At 40.8% G+C, this 21890-nt stretch overlaps 1 pseudogene; it reads left to right on the forward strand.

Moving 5' to 3' along the window:
* LOC120051419 overlaps positions 1 to 14954 on the forward strand; it is a 206130-nt pseudogene extending 191176 nt beyond the window's left edge.
* Positions 14955 to 21890: the final 6936 nt, after the last annotated feature.

Raw genomic sequence — 21890 nt, forward strand, 5'->3', positions numbered from 1 at the left:
AAATTGTAATTACTTCGCCACTATTGGCCTATTTATTGCCTTACCTCCATACTTCATTTGCACACCTGTATACAGATTTTTCTATTGTGTTATTGACTGTACATTTGTTTTTCCATGTGTAACTCTGTGTTGTTGATTTTTTCGCACTGCTTTGCTTTATCTTGGCCAGGTCGCAGTTGTAAATGAGAACTTGTTTCAAACTGGCCTACCTGGTTAAATAAAGGTGAAATAATATTAAAAATATAACCCACAACAGTCTATATAACACAGCAGTCTATATAACACAACAGACAGCAGTCTTTATACCGCAACAGTCTATAAAGCACAGTCTATATAATGCACAATAGTCTATATAATGCACAATAGTCGATATAACACAACAGTCTATATAACGTAGCAATTTGTGACAAACCATCAGTATAGTTGAAAATGCGATGGAACCCATTTAAATTTGTATTTTTCATTTGGTACATGGGAATTTATCTGCAAAAGTTATTTTAATGTAAAGTGAAAGGGAAGGGGGATACCTAGTCAGTTGTACAACTGAATGTAGTCAACTAAATGGTCTTCCGCATTTAACCCAACCCTCTGAATCAGAGAGGTATGGAGGGCTATGTACCACCTACCTCACTCAAAGACTTTTATCAGCAAAAAGTCAGTCTGATGGAAACATATCTCTGGTGGGAAATGGTATTATTGTTTTATGAAGATTTTAGAATAATATCATGAACATCTGTCGCAGACTGGATGGAAACCTAGCTAGTGATATGATAGTGAACAGGGTGTAGACAAAGTCTTTATTCTGTAGTGTAGTCATAGATACATTTCTGCTCCAGTGGTGGTGGTGAGGGGGGACATACTAGTCAACTGGCCAGACTACATAGACCAGATACACCCAGCAAGCAGAATTCTAGACATAAACAGTAAAGGTTGATAATAATGTCAGTTCAATGCAATAGGGTTAGACTACTATTTAACCCTAACCATAATGTTACCCTGGATACATTGATACTCTGATACATGTATGAAATGGTCTGCTTTTCAAGAGGATCTTTATCATAAAGTGGGAGGTGAGCTGGTGTTGAAACCAGACACGTCCACAGTGCCTGACTTCATCACAAGCATCCTATGAAGCATGGGAGACAAAGGTGGCAGAGTGGACAAGGATGTTTGGTGTTCTGGACATCTATGCTGCCTTCAAAGAGCGTACAACCCTGAACCAGACTAGCTGGAGAGCTGAGAATCAGTGGATTGATGAACAGACAGTGAGTTTATTCTGTGAGTTCAACAGCAAACAGCCGACAGACATATAAACGATCTTTATCAGTAAGTGTTTCTCTGTGTGGTGTTGTGTGTGTGTGTGTGTGTGTATGTGTGTTGGTCACTGTGAAACAGCAGGTTATGTAAAAACAGCAGTTAGTATTGTAGTTGCCTCACAAGCATTTTCCCAATGATTCCTGTTTCTTTCCTCTTTAGCGAGGCAGTCCCCAAACCCACAATCAATTCTTCCTGTAACCCAGACAAAACCTCCTGCACTGGATGACCGTTAGGCGACACCACTGATGCTGAACCATCACCTTACAGCTGGAAAGTGGGGGATGGCGTGGAGTTGTAGGAAAACAGCTGATGTCTCTAAGAGCGACACTGGCAAATACCAACAGTTACAAGTACATCTGCAAGGCTGAAGAATGATGTTCGTGGGAAGGGGAAGTCATGAGCCAATTGGCGGTGTTTGGCTCAGGTGAGTGGACACTCATAAGTTGTGTTAGTCTATGTATTGGATATGTCAGTAACACCTGCTATGCTGTAGTGCGCATTCAAAATGTCCTATGTTGAATACCTGAAACTCCTGTCAAAGTATCAATACAAAATGTTTTTTTCATTTCAGAGCCTTCGAAATTGATGGTGGCGTTGTGGTGGTGTTGTCGTTACTATTGTAGGCTTGTTGCCGTCATAACAGTAAGAACAGCACATCTATAGTAACAGAGCACTGTACATTACATAGTTGTAAGCACAGATTGACATAACAGCAGCAACAACAGTGGAGTATACCCCCTGAATGGGATACCTGTTCTACCTGTATTTACAGTATTCAGAGGTACTGTATGCAGGGTATGGTTAATGCAGACTTGTACTTTAAGAGTTGTAAAATATTGTATATTTCTCCTCAGTTTTGGTTGGTGTGGAAGAAAATGAAAGGTAGGTGATTCTCTGGCTCTTTCTGGTGCAACTCTTCATACTCACCGCTTCACCAAAATGTTTAGACAATGTGCATTTCATTTCATTGAAAGGGTCTTAATAATGTATTAATGTATGCACACTCCAACACTCAAGCATATTTACAACTGCAGTATTTGTGTTTAGTTGAATCCACGATCAGAGGCAGTAGGGATGACAATGCATTATATTGATAGGTGTGGGATTGGCACATATTGCGTCATGCCTGAGCATTCTAAATGTATAAGTACTTGTAGGTGTCATGGAAAATATAGTGGAGTAAAAGTAGATTATTTTCTTAGGAATGTAGTGAAGTAAAAGTTGTCAAATATATAAATAGTAAGTACAGATACCCCCCCCCCCCAAATTAAAGAGAATGAAGAAATAATAGAAAAAGGGTGTGTGAGTGCACAGTAGTATCTCATAACCTTATGCAAACTTAAAGGGAAAATACAGTTGAAGTCGGAAGTTTACATACACCTTAGCCAAATACATTTACACTCATTTTTCACAATTCCTGACACTTAATCCTAGTAAAAATTCCCTGTCTTAGGTCAGTTACGATCACCACTTTATATTAGAATGTGAAATTTCAGAATAATAGTAGAGAATTATTTATTTCAGCTTTTATTTATTTCATCACATTCCCAGTGGGTCAGAAGTTTACATACACTCAATTGTATTTGGTAGCATTGCCTTTAAATTGTTTTAACTTGGTCAAATGTTTTCGGGTTAGCCTTTCACAAGCTTCCCACAATAAGTTGGGTCAATGTTGGCCCGTTCCTTTGACAGGCTGGTGTAACTGAGTCAGGTTTTAAGGCCTCCTTGCACGACCTTGTTCAGTTCTGCCACAAATTTCTATAGATTGGGGTCAGGGCGTTTGTGATGGCCACTCCATACCTTGACTTTGTTGTCCTTAAGCCATTTTACCACAACTTTGGAAGTATCTTGGGGTCATTGTCCATTTGGAAGACCCATTTGCGATCAAGCTTTAACTTCCTGACTGATGTCTGATGTTGTTTCAATATATCCACATCGTTTTCCTCCCTCACGATGCCATCTATTTTGTGGAAGTGCACCAGTCCTCATGCAGCAAAGCACCCCAACAACATGCTGCCACCCCCGTTCTTCGGCTTCAAGCCTCCCCCTTTTTCCCCAACATAAAGTTGGCCATTATGGCCAACAGTTCTATTTTTGTTCATCAGACAAGAGGACGTTTCTCCAAAAGGTACGATCTTAGTGTCAGTTGCAAACCGTAGTCTGGCTTTTTTATGGCGGTTTCGGCACAGTGACTTCTTCCTTGGTGAGCGCCCTTTCAGGTTATGTCGATATAGGACTTGTTTTACTGTGGATATAGATACTTTTGTACCTGTCTCCTCAGCATCTTCACAAGGTCCTTTGCTGTTGTTCTGGGATTGCTTTGCACTTTTCGCACCAAAGTACGTTCATCTCTAGGAGAGAGAACGCGTCTCCTTCCTGAGCGTATGATGGCTTGCGTGGTTCTATGGTGTTTATACTTGCGTACTATGGTTTGTACGATGAACGTGGTACCTTCAGTGTTGGAAATTGCTCCCAAGGATGAACCAGACTTGTGGAGGTCAACAATTATCTTCTGAGGTCTTAGCTGATTTCTTTTGATTTTCCCATGATTTCAAGCAAAGAGGCACTGAGTTTGAAGGTAGGCCTTGAAATACATCCGCCATGTACACCTCCAATTGACTCAAATATGTGCAATTAGCCTATCAGAAGCTTCTAAGGCCATGACATAATTTTCTGGAATTTTCCAACTCTAAAGGCACAGTCAACTCATTGTATGTAAACTTCTGACCCCACTGGAATTGTGATACAGTGAAGTTAAAATAATCTGTCTGTAAACAATTGTTGGAAAAATGACTTTTGTCATGAACAAAGTAGATGTCGACTTGTCTAAACTATAGTTTGTTACAAGAAATTTGTGGATGGGTTGAAAAACGAGTTTTAATGACTCCAACATAATGTATGTAAACTTCCGACTTCAACTGTACACGTAAATTCAAGGAACCTCTTCTACTCTGTTTGCTGTAAACAATGTTGAATGAACCAATCTAGGGAAACACTGCTGAATTGACAGATTCTTAAAAGTAAAATACAACACACTGTGTATTGGGAAAGGGGATAACTAGTCAGTTGTACAACTGAATGCATTCAAGTATAGGAGTTATAAGTATAGAGTTTTTCTTTCAAAATGATCTGATTAAGAAAGTTTGTCCTTCTGTTCTCACAGCAGCTGAAGCAGTGGATCCAACAGTCCTAAATATGAGTCAAGCCTGAGGGTAAGAAGACAGTGGTATTCACCTGATTCTGCCACTTAGCATCCTTTTCATTGTCATCCAGAAGTGAACACAACCAATACTAATATGGTCCGTGTATCAGAATGCTAAGATCACTTTTCTCTCTTCTCCTCAGCTAAAGCAGTGATGTAGTCCAGCGCAGAACAGGCAAGTTATCAAGTTAATTTAAGACTGTATAAAGCAGAGGTACATTCTTAAATAGCATTTGATGCTGTAGGAGAGAGGCTGTAGTTGATGTCTTCCTTCTGTGTGTGATTCTGCAGAGATTACGGTTCGCTAACGGTCAACCACAAAAGGGGAAGAGGACGCAGACAAACTGGAAAGGGGCAGGAGAATGGAGGTGTGTATGAAACTTAAGCTGGATAGTTTACCTGGCAGTTACAGTGAATCCAACCATATTTCAACTGACTGATTCTTAAATGATAACGTCAATGGTCAGAGACCATTGACTACAGCTCAGCTTTCAACACAATAGTGCCCACAAAGCTTATCACTAAGTTAAGGACGCTGGGACTAACACCTCCCTCTGCAACTGGACTTTCCTGACGGGCCGCCCTCCAGGTGTAAGAGTAGGCAACAACACATCTGCCATGCTGATCCTCAACACTGGGGCCCCCAGGATGCGTACTTGTCCCCTCCTGTACTCCCTGTTCACCCATGACTGCAGTGGCCATGCACGACTCCAACCCATCATTAGGTTTGCAAACGACACAACAGTGGTAGGCCTGATCACAGACAATGATGAGACAGCCCTCCTCTATGAGGGAGGAGGTCAGAGACCTGGCCCATGTGGTGCCAGGAAAACAACCTCAATGAGAGCAAGACCGGTTGCATCACCGCCTGGTATCCGATCGTAAGGCGCTACAGAGGGTAGTGCGTACGGCCCAGTACATCACTGAGGCAGCGTTCCTGCATCCAGGACCTATATACTAGGCCGTGTCAAGGAAGTGCCCAAAAATTGTCAGACTCCAGTCGCCCAAGTCATAGACCTGTTCTGTCTGTTACCACACGGCAAGCAGTACCGGTGCGCAAGTCTAGACCAAAAGGCTCCTAACAGCTTCTACCACCAAACCATAAGACTGCTGAACAATTAATCAAATGCCCACCCAGATTATTTCATTGCCCCCGCCTTTTGTTTTACACTGCTGCTACTCGCTGTTTATTATCTATGCATAGTCACTTTACAATTACCTCGACTAGCCTTCCCCCGCACATCGACTCGGTACCGGTATCCCCTGTATATAGCCCGTTACCCCCTGTATATAGCCGTGTTTTGTTATGTAATTTTCTTCTTCTTTTTTCTTTATTTATTTTGTAAATATTTTCTTAACTATTTTTTGGAACTGCATTGTTGGATAAGGGCCTTGTAAGTAAGCAATTCACATTAAGGTCTGTGTATTCGCAGATGTGACATCAAATTTGATTGAATACATTATACTGTTTATAAGTATAGAGGGTTCTCTAGAACGGGTGTTCAAACTCATTCATGAAGGGCTTAGTGTCTTTTGTTTCTTCAATTAAGACTAAGACAACGCGCGTGAAAGGGTTTATTATCTAATTAGGTGACCTAATTCAGCAATCAGTACAAGGGAGGGGCGATAACCTGCAGACACTCAGCCCGCCATGGAATGAGTTTGACACGTGATTTAGAGGGGTTACTAGAATGATCTAATTAGCAGCTGAAGCCAGTGGATCAAACAGTCCTAAAGATGAGCCAAGCCTGAGGTAAGACGGGGCTTCCACCATGTACTATGTTTTGTTTACCTTGAGGATTGTTAGAGCAAGTTTGTGGTCAATAGACAACTATGAAATCCCTGTACTATTTGTGTAGTTTGAGGGTGTGAAGGGAGAGCAGGGGTGTGTGTGTGCTTGCCTGCATGATTAAGTCCAACTCTTCTGTTGAGTGGTTCTTGCCAGAAGCCACCCTGATGGAGTAAAGACACCAGTAAATAATGGGGAGGGGGTAAATTGTAATTACTTCGCCACTATTGGGCCTATTTATTGCCTTACCTCCATACTTCATTTGCACACACTGTATACAGATTTTTCTATTGTGTTATTGACTGTACATTTGTTTATTCCATGTGTAACTCTGTGTTGTTGATTTTTTTCGCACTGCTTTGCTTTATCTTGGCCAGGTCGCAGTTGTAAATGAGAACTTGTTTTCAACTGGCCTACCTGGTTAAATAAAGGTGAAATAATATTAAAAATATAACCCACAACAGTCTATATAACACAGCAGTCTATATAACACAACAGACAGCAGTCTTTATACCGCAACAGTCTATAAAGCACAACAGTCTATATAATGCACAATAGTCTATATAATGCACAATAGTCGATATAACACAACAGTCTATATAACGTAGCAATTTGTGACAAACCATCAGTATAGTTGAAAATGCGATGGAACCCATTTAAATTTGTATTTTTCATTTGGTACATGGGAATTTATCTGCAAAAGTTATTTTAATGTAAAGTGAAAGGGAAGGGGGATACCTAGTCAGTTGTACAACTGAATGTATTCAACTAAAATGTGTCTTCCGCATTTAACCCAACCCCTCTGAATCAGAGAGGTATGGAGGGCTATGTACACTACCTCATCACTCAAAGACTTTTATCAGCAAAAAGTCAGTCTGATGGAAACATATCTCTGGTGGGAAAATGTGATTATTGTTTTATGAAGATTTTAGAATAATATCATGAACATCTGTCGCAGACTGGATGGAAACCTAGCTAGTGATATGATAGTGAACAGGGTGTAGACAAAGTCTTTATTCTGTAGTGTAGTCTAGATACATTTCTGCTCCAGTGGTGGTGGTGAGGGGGGACATACTAGTCAACGTGGCCAGACTACATAGACCAGATACACCCAGCAAGCAGAATTCTAGACATAAACAGTAAAGGTTGATAATAATGTCAGTTCAATGCCAATAGGGTTAGGACTACATATTTATACCCTAACCATAATGTTACCCTGGGATACATTGATTACTCTGATACATGTATGAAATGGTCTGCTTTTCCAGAGGATCTTTATCATAAAGTGGGAGGTGAGCTGGTGTTGAAACAGACACGTCCACAGTGCCTGACTTCATCACAAGCATCCTATGGAAGCATGGTAGGAACAAGGTGGCAGAGTGGACAAGGATTTTGGTGTTCTGGACATCTATGCTGCCTTCAAGAGGCGTACAACCCTGAACCAGACTACTGGAGAGCTGAGAATCAGTGGATTGATGAAAACAGACAGTGGAGTTTATTCTGTGGAGTTCAACAGCAAACAGCCTGACAAGACATATAAACGATCTGTTATCAGTAAGTGTTTCTCTGTGTGTGTGTGTGTGTGTGTGTGTGTGTGTGTGTATGTGTGTGTGGTCATGTAGAAACAGCAGGTTATGTAGAAACAGCAGGTTATGTATTGTAGTGCCTCACAAGCATTTTCCCAAATGATTCCTGTTTCTTTCCTCTATTTACAGAGGCAGTCCCCAAACCCACAATCACTTCTTCCTGTAACCCAGACAAAACCTCCTGCACTCTGACCTGTGAGGGCGACACCACTGATGCTGAACCAGTCACCTACAGCTGGAAAGTGGGGGATGGGGGCGTGGGAGGTTGTAGGAAAACAGCTGATGTCTCTAAGAGCGACACTGGCAAATCAACCAACAGTTACAAGCTACATCTGCAAGCTGAAGAATGATGTTCGTGGGGAAGGGGAAGTCAGTGAGCCAATTGGACAGGTGTTTGGCTCAGGTGAGTGGACACTCATAAGTGTGTTAGTCTTATGTATTGATATGTCAGTAACACTGCTAGTGCTGTAGTGCAGCATTCAAAATGTCCTATGTTGAATACCTGAAACTCCTGTCAAAGTATCAATACAAAATGTTTTTTTCATTTCAGAGCCTTCCGAAATTGATGGTGGCGTTGTTGGTGGTGTTGTCGTTACTATTGTAGTGCTTGTTGCCGTCATAACAGGTAAGAACAGCACATCTATAGTAACAGAGCACTGTACATGTACATAGTTGTGAAGCACAGATTGACATAACAGCAGCAACAACAGTGAGCTATACCCCCTGAATGGGATACCTGTTCTACCTGTATTTACAGTAGTTCAGAGGTACTGTATGCAGAGGTATGGTTAATGCAGACTTGTACTTTAAGAAGTTGTAAAATATTTGTATATTTACTCCTCAGTTTGGTTGGTGTGGAAGAAAATGAAAGGTAGGGTGATTCTCTGGCTCTTTCTGGTCCAACTCTTCATACTCACCGCTTCACCAAAATGTTAGACAATGTGCATTTCATTTCATTGAAAGGGTCTTAATAATGTATTAATGTATGCACACTCCAACACTCAAGCATATTTTACAACTGCAGTATTTGTGTTTAGTGAATCCACCAGATCAGAGGCAGTAGGGATGACAATGCATTATATTGATAGGTGTGTGGATTGGACCATATTGCTGTCATGCCTGAGCATTCTAAATGTAATAAGTACTTGTAGGTGTCATGGAAATATATGGAGTAAAAAGTAGATTATTTTCTTTAGGAATGTAGTGAAGTAAAAGTTGTCAAATATATAAATAGTAGAGTACAGATACCCCCCCCCCCCCCAAATTAAGAGAAGAATGAAGAAATAAATAGAAAAAGGGTGTGTGAGTGCCACAGTAGTAATCTCATAACCTTATGCAAACTTAAAGGGAAAATACAGTTGAAGTCGGAAGTTTACATACACCTTAGCCAAATACATTTACACTCAGTTTTTCACAATTCCTGACACTTAATCCTAGTAAAAATTCCCTGTCTTAGGTCAGTTACGATCACCACTTTATATTAAGAATGTGAAATGTCAGAATAATAGTAGAGAATTATTTATTTCAGCTTTTATTTATTTCATCACATTCCCAGTGGGTCAGAAGTTTACATACACTCAATTAGTATTTGGTAGCATTGCCTTTAAATTGTTTAACTTGGGTCAAATGTTTCGGGTAGCCTTTCACAAGCTTCCCACAATAAGTTGGGTCAATGTTGGCCCGTTCCTTTTGACAGAGCTGGTGTAACTGAGTCAGGTTTATAGGCCTCCTTGCACGACACACTTGTTCAGTTCTGCCCACAAATTTTCTATAGGATTGGGGTCAGGGCTTTGTGATGGCCACTCCAATACCTTGACTTTGTTGTCCTTAAGCCATTTTACCACAACTTTGGAAGTATGCTTGGGGTCATTGTCCATTTGGAAGACCCATTTGCGATCAAGCTTTAACTTCCTGACTGATGTCTTGATGTTGTTTCAATATATCCACATCGTTTTCCTCCCTCACGATGCCATCTATTTTGTGAAGTGCACCAGTCCCTCATGCAGCAAAGCACCCCCACAACATGCTGCCACCCCCGTTCTTCGGCTTCCAAGCCTCCCCCTTTTTCCTCCAAACATAACGTTGGCCATTATGGCCAAACAGTTCTATTTTTGTTTCATCAGACCAGAGGACGTTTCTCCAAAAGGTACGATCTTAGTGTGCAGTTGCAAACCGTAGTCTGGCTTTTTTATGGCGGTTTCGGCACAGTGACTTCTTCCTTGGTGAGCGCCCTTTCAGGTTATGTCGATATAGGACTTGTTTTACTGTGGATATAGATACTTTTGTACCTGTCTCCTCCAGCATCTTCACAAGGTCCTTTGCTGTTGTTCTGGGATTGCTTTGCACTTTTCGCACCAAAGTACGTTCATCTCTAGGAGAGAGAACGCGTCTCCTTCCTGAGCAGTATGATGGCTGCGTGGTTCTATGGTGTTTATACTTGCGTACTATTGTTTGTACAGATGAACGTGGTACCTTCAGGTGTTTGGAAATTGCTCCCAAGGATGAACCAGACTTGTGGAGGTCAACAATTATTCTTCTGAGGTCTTAGCTGATTTCTTTTGATTTTCCCATGATGTCAAGCAAAGAGGCACTGAGTTTGAAGGTAGGCCTTGAAATACATCCACATGTACACCTCCAATTGACTCAAATGATGTCAATTAGCCTATCAGAAGCTTCTAAGGCCATGACATAATTTTCTGGAATTTTCCAAGCTCTAAAGGCACAGTCAACTCAGTGTATGTAAACTTCTGACCCACTGGAATTGTGATACAGTGAAGTTAAATAATCTGTCTGTAAACAATTGTTGGAAAAATGACTTGTGTCATGAACAAAGTAGATGTCCGACTTGTCTAAACTATAGTTTGTTAACAAGAAATTTGTGGAGTGGTTGAAAAACGAGTTTTAATGACTCCAACATAAATGTATGTAAACTTCCGACTTCAACTGTACATCGTAAATTCAAGGAACCTCTTCTACTCTGTTTGCTGTAAACCAATGTTGAATGACCAATCCTAGGGGAAACACTGCTGTAATTGACAGATTCTTAAAAGTAAAATACAACACACTGTGTATTGGGAAAGGGGGATAACTAGTCAGTTGTACAACTGAATGCATTCAAGTATAGGAGTGTATAAGTATAGGAGTTTTTCTTTCAAAATGATCTGATTAGAGAAAGTTTGTCCTTCTGTTCTCATCAGCAGCTGAAGCCAGTGGATCCAACAGTCCTAAATATGAGTCAAAGCCTGAGGGTAAGAAGACAGTGGTATTCACCTGGAATTCTGCCACTTAGCATCCTTTTCATTGTCATCCAGAAGTGAACACAACCAATACTAATATGGTCCGTGTATCAGAATGCTAAGCTCAACTTTTCTCTCTTCTCCTCAGCTAAAGGCAGTGATGTAGTCCAGCCAGAACAAGGCAAGTTATCCAGTTAATTTAAGACTGTATAAAGCAGAGGTACATTCTTAAATAGCATTTGATGCTGTAGGAGAGAGGCTGTAGTTGATGTCTTCCTTCTGTGTGTGATTCTGCAGAGATTACGGTTCCGCTAACGGTCAACCACAAAACAGGGGAAGAGGACGCAGACAAACCTGGAAAGGGGCAGGAGAATGGAGGTGTGTATGAAACTTAAGCGGATAGTTTACCTGGCAGTTACAGTGAACTCCAACCATATTTCCAACTGACTGATTCTTAAATGATAAACGTCAATGGTCAGAGACCATTGACTACAGCTCAGCGTTCAACACAATAGTGCCCACAAAGCTTATCACTAAGTTAAGGACGCTGGGACTAAACACCTCCCTCTGCAACTGGACTTCCTGACGGGCCGCCCCCAGGTGGTAAGAGTAGGCAACAACACATCTGCCATGCTGATCCTCAACACTGGGGCCCCTCAGGGATGCGTACTTAGTCCCCTCCTGTACTCCCTGTTCACCCATGACTGCGTGGCCATGCACGACTCCAACACCATCATTAGGTTTGCAAACGACACAACAGTGGTAGGCCTGATCACAGACAATGATGAGACAGCCTCCTCCTATAGGGAGGAGGTCAGAGACCTGGCCATGTGGTGCCAGGAAAACAACCTCAATGAGAGCAAGACCGGTTGCATCACCGCCTGGTATCCGATCGTAAGGCGCTACAGAGGGTAGTGCGTACGGCCCAGTACATCACTGAGGCCAAGCTTCCTGCCATCCAGGACCTATATACTAGGCCGTGTCAGAGGAAGGCCCCAAAAATTGTCAGACTCCAGTCGCCCAAGTCATAGACTGTTCTGTCTGTTACCACACGGCAAGCAGTACCGGTGCGCCAAGTCTAGGACCAAAAGGCTCCCTAACAGCTTCTACCACCAAACCATAAGACTGCTGAACAATTAATCAAATGGCCACCCAGATTATTTACATTGCCCCCGCCTTTGTTTTTACACTGCTGCTACTCGCTGTTTATTATCTATGCATAGTCACTTTACAAATTACCTCGACTAGCCTGTACCCCGCACATCGACTCGGTACCGGTATCCCCTGTATATAGCCCGGTACCCCCTGTATATAGCCGTGTTATTGTTATGTAATTTTCTTCTTCTTTTTTCTTTTATTTATTTAGTAAATATTTTCTTAACTATTTTTTGAACTGCATTGTTGGATAAGGGCTTGTAAGTAAGCAATTCACAGTAAGGTCTGTTGTATTCTGCAGATGTGACATCAAATTTGATTTGAAATACATTATACTGTTTATAAGTATAGAGGGTTCATCTAGAACTGGGGTGTCAAACTCATTCCATGAAGGGCTTAGTGTCTTTTTTTTCTTTCAATTAAGACTAAGACAACCAGGTGAAAGGAGTTATTTACTAATTAGTGACCTTAATTCAGCAATCAAGTACAAGGGAGGGGCGATAACCTGCAGACACTCAGCCCGCCATGGAATGAGTTTGACACGTGATTTAGAGGGTTACTAGAAATGATCTAATTAGCAGCTGAAGCCAGTGGATCAAACAGTCCTAAAGATGAGCCGAAGCCTGAGGTAAGACGGTGGCATTCCACCATGTACTATGTTGTTGTTTACCTTGAGGATTGTTAGAGCAAGTTTGTGGTCAATAGACCAACTATGAAATCCCTGTACTATTTGTTGTAGTTTGAGGGTGTGAAGGGAGAGCAGGGGTGTGTGTGTGCTTGCCTGCATGATTAAGTCCAACTCTTCTGTTGAGTGGTTTCTTGCCAGAAGCCACCCTGATGGAGTAGAAAGACCACCAGTAAATAATGCAGTATTTTAAGATGGTAATTATGAGTCTGAGAGACACCAACCACTACATTTATTAAGAAAGCATTAGGAAGTGCTCACATTGTTATTATGTTAGTGATGATCAACATGTGGTATTTTTCGTTTTAATTTGGATCCAATGAAAGAAACAATGAAGCCTGATTGGTGCTGGTATTCTTAAAGGAAAGGAAGAACACCTGTTGCATTTATAACATAAGACCAAGAGTTTTTCCAGACCATGTGACCTGACCAGGAAAAACTCCTGGCCCTAGTCATTAGTAATGTTTTGTCTTATGAGCGCTTTCCTCTGTTGCTTCCTTCCAGCTGGTGGTCTTCCTGGTGGGGTAACTGAGAACAAGAAAAATGGGGCATGTGTGTAATGATCATGCTTCTTGAAATGCCACACCTGTAATGTGGAAGAATTATCTTGGCCAAGGAGAAATGTTTACTAACAGGGATGTACACAACATTTGTCCGGAATAAGGTTTTTGTGAGTGTGCAACATTTCTGGGATCTTTTATTTCAGCTCGTGAAACATGGGACCAACACTTTGCATGTTGCGTTTTATATTTTTGTTCAGTGTATAAATGGTAAATGAAGGGAAACGGCAAACATTGCACATAGTAACTTGCATGCAATCAGATGAAGTACAGTGAGCTCCAAAAGTATTGGGTCAGTGACACATTGTGTTGTATTGGCTCTGTACTCCAGCACTTTGGATTTAAAATGATACAATGACTATGAGGTTAAAGTGCAGTCTGTCAGGTTTAATTTGAGGGTATTGTCATCCGTATCACGTGAACTCTTTAGAAATTGCAGCATGTCTTGTACATAGTACCCCCCCCCCCCCCCCCCATTTTAGGGAAGCAAAGGTTTTGGGACAAATTCATATTAAAGTAGTGTAAAGTTTAGTATTTGGTAGCACGCAATGTATACATCAAGCTTGTGACTCTACAAACTTGTTGGATGCATTTGCTGTTTGTTTTGGTTGTCTCAGATTATTTTGTGCCCAATAGAAATGAATGGTAAATAATGCGTTGTTACTTTTATTCTAAATAAGAATATAATGTTTCTAAACACGTTTACCTGACTATGGATGCTACCATGATTACTGATAATCCTGAATGAATCGTGAATGATGACGAGTGACAAAGTTAGACAGTCTGCACTTTTAACCTCATAGTCATTGTATCATTTTAAATCCGAAGTGCTGAAGTATAAAGCCAAAACAACCAACAAAGTGTCACTGTCTCTACTTTTGGAGCTCACTGTATAATGTGATGAGCTGTGTGCTTTATGAATTTATAGTACTTCAGAAATGAGGGCAATATTTGTATCTCAGAACATTTTGATGGGAAAAAAACAAGAGATTATCTTCTACTTTGAGGTAAATAGCTTTATGGATTCTTACCCTTTCTCAGTATTCATGTCTCATCTTTTCAAATCTCAATCCATTTGTGAAGGTTGTTTTTGTTTGAAGCTGTAGTATCAATCACTTTGTGGTTGTATGATACCTTTTCAGGTATTTTCCCCAGAGCGCTTAATGCCAACCCACTCCACTTTCTGTTTGAAATCACAGCTGAATGAATGTCTTATATCATTTCACTTGACCTATGTCAAGGAATTTGTACAGGTTATTGTTTTATTACCCAGGCCTGAGAGGTAGAGCTCATCTACCTTGTAAAGAGAGAGCTCTTCAGCACTGAGATGTTTAATTACTAACAACAATAGTGCATGTGTATTTAAAAAAAAAAAAAAACATGTTTATGCATTAATATTTAATTTTGACAAACAGTGTTCGTCTTCAGCAAATTACCCTCAGGTGTGTGTATATATATCTGTTTTCACAATAGAATTTTGTCACCTGAATTTTAGGACATTTTTTTCTCTCAAATATATCTACATCAGTCTGATGGACCATAGTAAGGGGTAACACTAGTTGCCACCAGATTGTTGAGAACATTTGTTGGGCAAGACCACTAATCTGGTATATCCCAGGTTTTAGTTCTGTTACAGAAGATGTTATGAATTAAGACCAGCTCACATTAATCTATTGTGGGACTGGACCAAGACTGTTCTAAAATGGAGTATTGGCACATGCAAAAACCTGTACTTGTAGTGATGTGTTGATGACTGAATGTTTGATGTCCATGTACACATCTGAACACCAATTCTGTTTCAGCACTTTGTCTTAAGAATGTATTTTTTCCATACTTGATTGGTGAAAGCAATACATATAGGGCTGGGTTCAGACATCACCAACATGCATATCCCTATCTGAACCCTTCAGATCTGTGAATAGTGCTCTGGGGAAAGGGACTAGTTGACACTCGACTTAGAGATCAGTCTCGTTGCATGTACTGGATGACTTTTTTATTTATTTTTAAAACTGAACCTTTTTAACTAGGCAAGTCAGTTCAGAACGAATTCTTATTTACAATGATGGCCTAGGAACAATGGGTTAACTGCCTTGTTCAGGTGCAGAACAGATTTTCCCTTGTAAACTCTGGGATTTGATCTAGCAACCTTTCAGTTACTGGCCCAACGCTCTAACCACTAGGCTACTTCTCAGCCAGATTCGCTTAACGGATCACACCACAGGACTGACGAATCCTAAATCAAGTGTCAACTCCTTCCTTGTGAGACATGCTGCTGTGAAAAACAAATGCACTTGAAAGCGCAGTGTTAAATATATTTTATCTGCAATGATTGAATTCCAGCCTGCATATGCTGACAATCCTTTGTATTTTGAGGTGTTTGATATTTATATTTTTTCAATAAAGGACTTGAGTTCTATATTGGATTTTATTATTATGACCTTAGTGATGAGGTCGATTTATTTTTTATTTTTTTCAAACCTGATTGATGAAAGCAATATACAAGGCCGTGCCATTGCCACAAGGAGGCGCCAAAGTTATACACGACTAGTCAGGGACTTTGGGGGAAGGGTGGAGAATCTAGGGGCTACATTGTAACAATTAAGAAATGTGTGTAGCCTGTAATCTAGGCTGCATTGAAATAATGTACATTTTAGCCAACAAATTCTTGGCCACACAACAGTCCAGTTTCATTATCAAGAAGTTATCTAGTAGCAAGCTGAATTTCACCTCATAGGCTACGAGAAGGGAGCTTTCGCAGAAATATAACCATGTAATATAGACTAGGCTACTGCAATAGCAGCGCTAAGCAGAGTTTGACAAATTATCAATGCAATACTCTGCCATTAAAAGGTACATTTTGTTTCTTGTGGATTATCCATATGGAGGACCAAACCTGTAATTAGATTTTTTTTTTTTAATGCCCACAAATAGATCAACCATGAATAAATGCATGTATAATTGGGTGAATTAATGCACACATAGATAATTTAAATAATTAATCCCACTCATTGATGTTATTTTTTTCTGTATTTATTCCTCCAATTTGATAATTAGGGGTGTCAAGCGAACATATGTGGGTATTATCTAACACACCATTGATTGGTCAATGCCACGGCACGTTGCTTGATTACATTTGCCTGCATTCAGTATGACAAAAGTGTTTTAAAGGCCATGTTTAGCATTAACACCCCCCCCCCCCCCCCCCCCCCCAAACAATTTGCAGCACATAGCAATCTCTATCAATGTCACTTTTTGGGTGAAAGTTGGAGATCTAAAATATTTTATGTTGCTTTGCCCCACACGCACCATAAAATTACACAAAAAGAACAAATGGAACATTGTCCTTGCTTGACATTGAAACAGGTGAACAGTTTTGGAACACTGAGCCATTGACTGCCTGCACCATTTTAATTGAATTTTAAAACGGAATGCAAAATTCATATAGAAGGATTTGGTGGTATTTTGCCAGCCAGGAAAGGTAGAGGAGCACAGAGAATTACTCCGTTTTAAACAGAAGCTTCTGGCAGTTTCTGAAGCCAATGTGGAATGTTGAATGAATTTTCTTCCTCTGAATTTGTCTCGAGTGTTTGAATGGTTTTGGCTATAAGCTACTATGACCCCATACCTGAAAGCTTAGACTCTCTGGAACATGGACCTTCAACATTGGCTTCATAAACCACCAGAAGCTTCTGTTTACCACAGAGAGCGTTTTATTCTTTTATCAGTTATCCTCTACCTTTCCTGGCTGGCAAAGTACCAGGATGTTGTCTCTGGTTTTTGATCTGAATTTGAATGCATCCGAGATGTTTCATATATGAAACTTTGATCAACTTGAAATAATAGTTTCTAAACTTGATGCAGAAACAATAAATTCAATATCTACCATACTGAAACTGAATATTTAAATATTAAATTGAAATATAATTTAACTAAATGAATATTCAATTCAGTTCCAAATCATGAAATACAAGTTCAAATGATGAAATCTATGGTAAGTCAATTGGCGCATTACAAATAAAAATTCAAAATTATGAAATTAGTTTTTGTTTTTTTTATTCCTCTGGCGCTGTAGGCGAAATGTGTTCCCGACGTGTTCCCATTTTGAACCATTTCATATATACGAAGGTACAAACTCTGTCTTCCTGGGGGGGGGAATTACTCAGCACTGTCAATACTTTCTATTCAACAGTTAAGGCATGAAATGGGTCATTTTAATATCAAGGAATATTTCACTTTCTCTGGTCATATAGGAGTAACAACATGAATTTGTGCAGAAATATTATGGTGCGACTCGATCTTCGCCATCAACTGGAAGATGGTGTCCATTTTGGTCAGTGTCAACTGATGTTATGGGTGTAAAATGTCATGATGCCGTCTGTTGGTAAATGTTCATTATTGCAACACCAGTGTTCAGTTACACATAAACAAACGTACAGTCAATAACACAATAGAAAAATCTATGTACACTGTGTGCAAATGTAGGGAGGTAAGGCAATAAATAGGCCACAGAGGTGAAATAATTACAATTTAGCATTAACACTGGAGTGATAGATGTGCAGATGATGTGAAGTAGAGATACTGGGGTGCAAAAGAGCAAGAGGAAAAATAATATGGGGATGAGGTAGTTGGGTGTGCTATTTATAGATTGGCTGTGTACAGTGATCGGTAAGCTGCTCTGACAGCTGATGCTTAAAGTTAGAGAGGGAGATAAGTCTCCAGCTTCAGTGATTTTTGCACTTCGTTCCAGTCATTGGCAGCAGAGAACTGGAAGGAAAGGCGGCCAAAGGAAGTGTTAGCTTTGGGGGTGACCAGTGAAGTCAGCCCAGTAAAATAAAAAAAAGCTAATTATTTCAATGTATGCTCACTCAGCTGTGCCTCAAAGTAATACACCAACTGATCTATTACCGGTGTGATCATGTAGCCTACCTCAAATGTTGAAATATAATTGTAAAAAATTGTCAGAAGAACAACAATGCATTGTCAGGGGAGTTCAAGCAGAGCCAATATGCGGGGATAATGTTTTAGCACTATAGCGGGGTTGGTTGTTTAGCAACAGATCGACACATCCACAAGTATGAGGAAAACAGATTGGATTGGCTTAGATTGCTGACAACATGTAAGCTTTATTTAGTCTCCAATGATCATAGAAAACATAAATACATTTTCACAATGAGCACTTGTTTTCTGTCATACATCTTTACAGTTCTTGGTTAGCTAGCGAATTTTAGCCATATTAGCGTAGACATGACATGAGACAAAACACCTCTAAAACAAGACAGGGTATGAAGAACAAGATAAAACGAGCAACTTATGATTCCCCACATGGTAGTTTCTTGTCATTCTTGCTAGCAATCTGGCTATACAGTAGAGGGGAAATTAAGGTTTTCGGTTTCTGTTGTTGCTCTGCGTGATTTTCATACTCCCACATAGTTAACAATCAACTTTGGCAATCAAAATGTAATATTATTTTTCCATGACAATTTGTGTCAATCTTTTGGAAAAAATCTATCGTTTGTATGATTATATTGACATAATGTTGTACTACAACACAGTGCTTTTAACCTGTATGCAAATATCATTTTGTGCAGTTGTACATCCCCGTTTTATATTAATTGTAATATGTATGTGCTGTGTATACTGTATTGTGTGTGTGATGTATTAATGTATGTAATAAATATTTTATCTTAAAATGTAATATTCTATGTAAAACACTGGAGTTGGCAATTTTTGTAATAAAATAAACAACTACTGCTACAGGCAGGAGGTTAGATGCACCACCTACCAAATGGCACAGGGAAGTGCCACACAACTGCACAGTACGGTATAGACTCATCTGAGTTGATGAGTAAAATTAATCGTAATTACTTTGTCAAACATATGTTTAGCCTTTGATGGATATTTTATTGATTTGAAGTTGCTAGCTAGGTTATTTTGCCTTTGTCATAGGCTAAAGATGGCGTCGACAAAGAGGGCTGCTTCGCTTCCAGCTCTTAGGGAACTTAGCAGTATTTAGTTTTTTTTATGTATTATTTCTTAAATTGTTAGTACAGAATTGTTTTTGTGTTATTACATACAGCCGGGAAGAACTACTGGATATCAGAGCGGTGGTAACTCACCAGCACTACCAGCATCATACCAGGAATACGACTTTCCGAAGCGGATCCTTTGTTCGTACCCCCCAGGGCAATTGAACTGATTCCAGAAGCCGACCCAAAACAACGCCGGCGAAGGAGAGGTACTCTGAATGGTGTTCTAGTCCGACCTAGGAGGCGCACACACCACCCACCACTTCCGAGTATATTACTCGCTAATGTTTAGTCTTTGGATAATAAAGTTGACGAGCTCAGAGCGAGAGGATCTTTCCAGAGAGACATCAGGGATTGTAACATACTCTGTTTCACTGAAACATGGCTCTCTTGGGATATACTGTCTAAGTCGATCCAGCCAGACGGGTTCTCAGTACATCACGCAGACAGGAATAAATATCTCTCCGGGAAGAAGGGAAGCGGTGTATGATTCATGATCAACGACTCATGGTGTAATTGTGATAACAGACAGAAACTCAAAACCTTTTGTTCACCTGACCTACAATACCTCACCATCAAATGCCGACCACATTCTCTCCCAAGATAATTTTCTTTGGTTATAGTCATGGCCGTGTATATCCCCCTCAAGCCAATACCACGACAGCCCTCAAAGAACTTCACTGGACTTTATGCAAACTGGAAAAACACACATCCTGAGGCTGCATTTATTATAGCTGTGGATTTTAACAAAGCAAATTTGAGGAAAAGGATTATGAAATTCTACCAACACATTGTCTGTAGTACTCGCGCAGCTAAGACACTCAACCACTGTTACTCCAGCTTCCGGGAGGCTTTCAAGACCCTCCCCCACCCTCCTTTCGGCAAATCTGACCACGACTCTATTTTGCTCCTCCCTTCCTATAGGCAGATCTCAAACAGGAAGTACCCATGCTAAGGACTATTCAACGCTGGTCTGACCAATTGGAATCCACACGCAGACTGGGATATGCTCCGGGTAGCTTCAGAGAATAATATAGACCTATACACTGATACAGTGACTGAGTTTATCAGGAAGTGTATAGGAGATGTTGTACCCACTGTGACTATTAAAACATACCCTAACCAAAAACCGTGGATAGATGACAGCATTCACGCAAAACTGAAAGCACGAACAACCGCATTTAACCATAACAAGGTGACTGGGAATATGGCAGAATACAATGTAACTATTCCCTCTGGAAAGGCAATCAAACAGGCAAAACATCAGTATAGAGACAAAGTGGAGTAGCAATTCAATGGCTTAGACACGAGATGTATGTGGCAGTGTCTACAGACAATCGTGGACTACAAAAAGAAAACCAGCCACGTTGTGGACACCAACGTCTTGCTACCGGATAAGCTAAACACCTTCTTCGCTCTCTTTGAAGGTAACACAGTGCCACCAACGCAGCCTGCTACCAAGGACTGTGGGCTCTCCTTCTCCGTGACCGACGTAAGACATTTAAGCGTGTTAACCCTTGCAAGGCGGCGGGCCCAGACGGCATCCCTAGCCGCGTCCTCAAAGCATGCGCAGACCAGCTGGCTGGTGTGTTTACGGACATATTCAATCTCTCCCTATCCCAGTCTGCTGTCCCTACATGCTTCAGGATGGCCACCATTGTTCCTGTACCCAAGAAAGTGAAGTTAACTGAACTAAATGACTTTCGCCCCGTAGCACTTACTTCTGGAATCATGAAGTGCTTTGAGAGACTAGTCAAGGATCATATCACCTCCACTTTACCTGTCACCTTAGACCCACTTCAATTTGCTTATCGCCACAATAGATCCACAGACGATGCAATCGCCATCACACTGCACACTGCCCTATCCCATCTGGACAAAAGGAATAACTATGTAAGAATGCTGTTCATTAACTATATCTCAGCATTCCATAGTACCCTACCAAGCTCATCATTAAGCTTGAGGCCCTGGTTCTGAACCCCGCCCTGTGCAACTGGGTCCTGGACTTCCTGACGGGCTGCCCCCAGGGGGGGAAGGTAGGAAACAACCCCTCCACTTGGCTGATCCTCAACATGGGGCCCCACAAGGGTGCGTGCTCCGCCCCTCTGTACTCCCTGTTCACCCATGACTGCGTGGCCATGCACGCCTCCAACTCAATCATCAAGTTTGCAGATGACACAACAGTAGTGGGCTTGATTACCAACAATGATGAGACTGCCTGCAGAGAGGAGGTGAGGGCTCTGGGAGTGTGGTGCCAGGAAAATAAAATCTCACTCAGCGTCAACAAAACAAAGGACATGATCGTGGACTTCAGGAAACGGCAGAGGGAGCACC

This window comes from Salvelinus namaycush, chromosome 7 (genome assembly GCF_016432855.1).
Source record: "Salvelinus namaycush isolate Seneca chromosome 7, SaNama_1.0, whole genome shotgun sequence".
NCBI classification, from domain to species: Eukaryota; Metazoa; Chordata; class Actinopteri; order Salmoniformes; family Salmonidae; genus Salvelinus; species Salvelinus namaycush.